Here is a 5,700-nt window from a genome sequence, read left to right on the forward strand (position 1 = left end):
CAGTGACCAAGAAAGATGTTAGTGACAGCTGCCTGAAATCACAAGTAGATATTTTTGTTAAAATGGCTTTATTTTATATATGTCAAATAGTTGCAATTGTTATTGGCTTTGCTCGTAAAATCAGGTCTCATTGATCTGAGTAACTTTTATACGTGTGTAGGCTGGTAAAACAAGAAAAGCTTAGCCAGTGTAAAACGTGACCTATAGAAGAGGTAGTCCCACCCTCTCCTTCACCTTCTGTTCCTGACAAAATACTCTTGTCTTTCCCTTTTTTAATGGCTTTGGTATGCTTCTGGAATAATTAATATGCTAGTTCCCTCACTAAGCTCAGAATATAGGGACTCTATGTATGCAATAATGCAAATATGATGTAAGACAAGGCAGACAGAAGCTTTATTATCTATGATCATAATGAGAGAACATTTAGACAGCAGCTTCTCCTCTGCTCCCATGTTTTGTGCCAAGTGATTGCAGAGACCTGGTTTACACTGTTTCAGGAGAAAAAAAAGAAAAAAAAAAGAAAAAAAAAAGTTGAAGAAATAAAACATTCTAATATTAACAAAGCTAAATACCCGTACCTGGGAGGGACAGACTCCTTAAGTATCTTGTTAACTGCCACAATTCTAAGAAGGAATCAAACAGTGAATATGTGACAATATGGAGAAATGGCTCTTGGTGGAGCCAGTAGGACTGGCACACCCAGTATTATCTTAGCTCAGAAGTGGGGATTTCAAAACAATCACAAACTTCTAGCTTTTACTTTACAAGTATGTTCTTTTAGTCAGGATTTGAGAGGTCTGGCTAAGAAGTTTATCCTAAATATTAATAACTTTACCACCATAAATTAAATATGTCAGTTAAACTGAAAAACTATTTGGAAGATCTCAATTTGTTTCCAAACTTACTAACTTATTATGTTAATGAAAAATAAAACTCTAACTGTTATGAATAATGGTAAATTGAAGAACAGAAGTAACTCTGCCTTACCTCTAAGCTATTATAAGTGTGGTGAAACAATCTGATATAAAGATAACAACATGCAGAAGTTGTAAAATAGAACTTTAAATTTAAAAACAGGATTGTTCTTATATACTGAGTTACAGATTCACCTTAGGCCAAGAAAATACAGTCAGGTTTATTTTTTCAGTGATTCTTTCATAGTGTACTTTTGGGCTAATATTGTACCATGGAATATGCCACCCCTACAAGTCTATGGATCCATAAAGCATGTAAGACCTAATATTTTTACTCTAGCCTGGTTTGGTCAAGCTCCCCTTGCTTCATTGTTTGCTGTTGTAGGAACATGAAGATGAAGGAATATACATACATGCCTCTGCCACAACGCATTTTTCTTTAAGAGCTCAAATACATATATATATCTTTATTTTATTTTATTTTATTTGAGTTTGTACATGAAATTGTAATTTGATTGTGAGCCAGAGATGGACCAGCTGTCTGGTTCACAACTCATTCTTTGAGAAGAGCGTGCATCAAATTTAGCAATTTTTATTTGTGTGTTTGTTTTCTTCCCCATTTTTTCTTCAAGGAGTAAAGGAAAATATAAATAACTTTGCATAAATATCTTGTGGTGGTGTTGATTTTGTCTTGCCTTTAACTTCCCGAAGTGTGAAAAGTGTTTGCATTTTTTGAGTCATTATTAATGCAGGATGAAAATGAGATTTTACACTGAACATGAACATAATGTATTATCTAAATATTGGCTCTTTGCCATATAGTCGTGTCCTTCACAAGCACCCTGTATGGTGAGTAAAGACTGCTGTGTGTTTGGTCCTGCACTAGCTAAGGGAACGGTTGATGTATAACTTAACAACAATTTTTCTATCCCAAATTCTTTTTTTTTTTTTTTCCTTCTCGAATTCTGCAGCTGAAAGCTGACATTTTATCATTTCAGCATGTCATATTGTTACAATGTGTAATGATGTGATGTATCAAAATGACAGTTCCACCTAAAAATGTGAAGTTATACCACACAACCATTTTCAGTTAATCAGGTGGCTCTTAGTTCATATACCGGATTTCTAAGGCGATATGAAGAGATGAGCTTGTCTGAGTACTGTTATATATTATTCACATATCTCAAAATACACCTACTTTGCCTTCATAAGTTTTGAACTCAACACTTCCTAGATTAATTTTTTTTTAATGAAAAAAATAATGTGTGTTTCTTTACTTAATCTATAAAAAAAGTATTTTATCTTTCTTCAGAATAAATGATACAACTTTCTCCATGGTTGAATAATTCCATATTTCACAGCCTAGTAAACAGGAATATATATTGCTCCTTAATATTTATTTCCTGGAGTTTAATAAATGTAGAAGGTGACATTGCATGATTCTGTCTCATACAATTCTGGGTATGCTGGAAGTGAGATTTGAACAGAACAGAATTAGTGGAAGTGCTGGAAAATCTTTTCCCTGGCAGCCTCCTTCATCTTTATCTCTCCTTCCTTCCTTCCTTCCTTCCTTCCTTCCTTCCTTCCTTCCTTCCTTCCTTCCTTCCCTCCTTCCCTCCTCCCCTCCTCCCCTCCTCCCCCCTCCCCTCCCCTCCCCTCCCCTCCCCTCCCCTCCCCTCCCCTCCCCTCCCCTTCCCTTCCCTTCCCTTCCCTTCCCTTCCCTTCCCTTCCCTTCCCTTCCCTTCCCTTCCCTTCCCTTCCCTTCCCTTCCCTTCCCTTCCCTTCCCTTCCCTTTCCAGCACAAGTCAAACCCTGGGTAAAAAAATCCATTGAATTTTCTCTTGGTCTTTGTAAATAACTTTACAATTCCAAAAAACTTTGTTTCCACTGTCTTTCTACTGCCTAAATAATATTCTTCTTTGTTGCATTGATAGAATTAATTAGTTAATTTAAGATAGTGGCAGCTAATTGAAATAGAATGGTTTGAAGTATCTGAGTTCTTTTAACAATAGAAGCTGTCTTACTTTTTGCTTTTTTTTTTTTTCCAGTGAAAATTGTTTTGATTGTTTCCACAGACTTTCACTACTGCTTTTTGGAGGTGGTAAGAAAGTAGAGAATGGGAATGGTAAGTTCAGAGAGAAAGAACATAACACCTACTTGCCTGGGATATTTCTTAGACAGTGTTGTATAATGTCATGTTGCAGAAAAATAAAACTTTAACTTATTTTTTTTTATTTTTGTGTTTATGTATTTAAAACCATTTTTATTCCTCTGTCCTGGAAGGAGTCATGCATGATGTGAGGTTAAATATACACAATATTAATATAGTTATATCCTAACGCAGACTCTTTTCTATTGTAGAGCAAAACCTGGACAGATCAGTTTGACGAACTGGCAATGTACGGTACATTTTTTTCAAAACCATATGTGTTATTTATTTTTACTGAGGTTGCTGAAAGCTGTGATGATATGCCTTTGATGTACAGATTCTGAATATTGGATTTGAAGAAAGATTTTGTACACGTCAGAAACCATTTTTTTTTTAATTCAATTCTCTCTCTATGCAGGGTTAGTCTGAAATTCTTTGATGGGAAACTAATTCACAGATTTATTTAATCTGTGGAGCATACTTACAGACTATTAAGTATTGTTTAGCAATTGTTCTACACATCTGATCTCTGTATAAAGATGTAGAATATGGACTAAAATGATTTTCTGATACCTCTATTTACACTTAATGTTATACTATTTCAAAGAAGGACTTACTGAACTTCAGATAATCTAGGGTGTTACTCAAAATGAACAGACTATTTCTGTGCTGCTTAGTTTTTAGTAAGATCTGATGGGGCTTGGGGGTGGGGACTGCAGTTTTACGGCTGATCCAGGTTGTGGATACGCTGGTTTGTTTTACATTGGAATGAAATACCAACAGTCTGGAATTTCTGGCAAAGGTGAATTGTCCATTTTGGCCCATCCATCTGCTGGAGATCCCAAACACCAGATGGGCACCTGAATATCCAGGGAGATGGAGAGCAAGCTCAAGCTGCTCTATCAGCAGGCTGGGCAGAGAAAAAGCAGACCAGCAGCAAATCAAGCAGCCAACAAAAGGACAAAGCATCTGGCCAAAGGGAGAATGGTGGAACCTGTCAGGAAGCTGGGAAATGGGCAGTGGATGAGGTGGACAGAAGCCAGCTGTGCTCTTAGCCAGCTGGCCAGGATTCCTGCTTGTCAAATTGATATATCATCAGATGATCACTTGTCATTCCACTAAAAGTCATGAGGCCATTTTTGCAGTTCATGAAAATTGGGAGAAAACAAGTCTAATTTGGGGCTATTTGATTTATTGTTCTTGAAAAACTAAATAAGACATTTCCCAGATTTTCCTCACTAATAAATAATTTAGATGTTTGCTAACTTTTTTAAAATGACAATTAGGGATGTAACATAACCCCACAGCTATGACTTTGAGGAATCCTCTATGTTTTTTGTCTTGTACAGCTGAGAAACTAAATAAATTTAGTTTAAATAAACTGAATAAATTTTAGTTTACAGCTGAGCAAATAAATAAATTCAAAGTAAGTTAGTGCATTTTGCAGATCTAACTGCTAAATAACTGCAAAATACAACCACAGATAATAAGTTAAAATTACATTTCCTTTATGTTTGTTAATTCTGAACATGTCTGAATGTAAATTTGGAAACTGCCATGAAAACTGATAATATAAACTTGTTTTAAACTTGATGCAATATTTCCATATCTTTCCTTGGACAATTCTGCTTTCTGGAAAAAATTACATAAAATCACTGGTTGGGCAATATTTGCAAGAAGTAGCATTATTATTATTGTTAGTATTAGATTAATGGATGGAGTGGGGGAAAAAGCTAAACAGAGTTCTAAAATAGATTCAGTATACTTCAAAGGTAAATACAATTTTTATATCCACTATGCAGTAAAATTCAGGATAAGCATTAACTGACTAATCAGCAGTCCATATTAAGCTGCTTGACAATTGTGGAGTGTGTTACCTGAAAAGCTGCAGCCTTAGATGATATGAAATCACATACATTTCATACCTGCAAAATGATTTTGGTATTACTTGGCAAATTCCATGTAGAATATTAGATTCAAACACGACCTTGTGTCTGGAGCGTGCGGCTACAGTTCTGCCTGAATCATATTGTATATACAGGAAAGTTTAAAGTGAGGCAGATGGAGATTTCTTTCAAGTTTACAATTCAAATCTTAGAGAGCTCTGGCAAGTTTCGTTAATCACTCTGCATTCTGCTCTGTAACTAATACTTGAAGTTTAGGAATAACTGATTTCCTTTGTCCCTGCTGCAGATTGGAAAATAAAGATGTTGCAGACTGTGCACACAAGCAGTTTCCATTTTAACCCTCCACATATATTTGTTCAGTTCTCTTTAACATATGACAATCTGAAGGACAAGTAGGTGCCAGACATTACAGAGTGTAGCTTTGCTGCAGTGATAGTATGGACTTAATATCATTGTGGTATTTGTCATCTACTTGCTGAAAAATAAATGCTTGTGTTCAATTTTGCTATTATGGTTATGTGTAAATTTAATAATGGGTTTTCTTGCAGCCTATTTGTGCTAGACATTTTCTGTTTTCACCTCATGAAAGAGGAGAAAAAAAAAAAGGAAATATATTTCTGTTAAAATCTGGAGCACAGATATGCAGGTTGGTCATCTGCAGTTGACAATTCAAAATTGGTCTGTTGCTCCAGCATGGATAATAATAATCTTTGTGTCCAGTTTGGTAGAT

At 35.5% G+C, this 5,700-nt stretch overlaps 1 long non-coding RNA gene across 1 annotated transcript; it reads left to right on the forward strand.

Moving 5' to 3' along the window:
- The first annotated feature begins 2,655 nt into the window (after window positions 1-2,655).
- Window positions 2,656-5,351, forward strand: LOC310893262. Its single transcript, XR_014578854.1, has 4 exons — window positions 2,656-2,730; window positions 2,963-3,039; window positions 3,276-3,313; window positions 3,866-5,351. It is a non-coding gene; the product is annotated as an uncharacterized lncRNA (long non-coding RNA).
- The last annotated feature ends 349 nt before the right edge of the window (window positions 5,352-5,700 follow it).

The sequence above is a fragment of the Anser anser genome (genome assembly GCF_964211835.1).
Source record: "Anser anser genome assembly, chromosome: 2".
Taxonomy (NCBI): Eukaryota; Metazoa; Chordata; class Aves; order Anseriformes; family Anatidae; genus Anser; species Anser anser.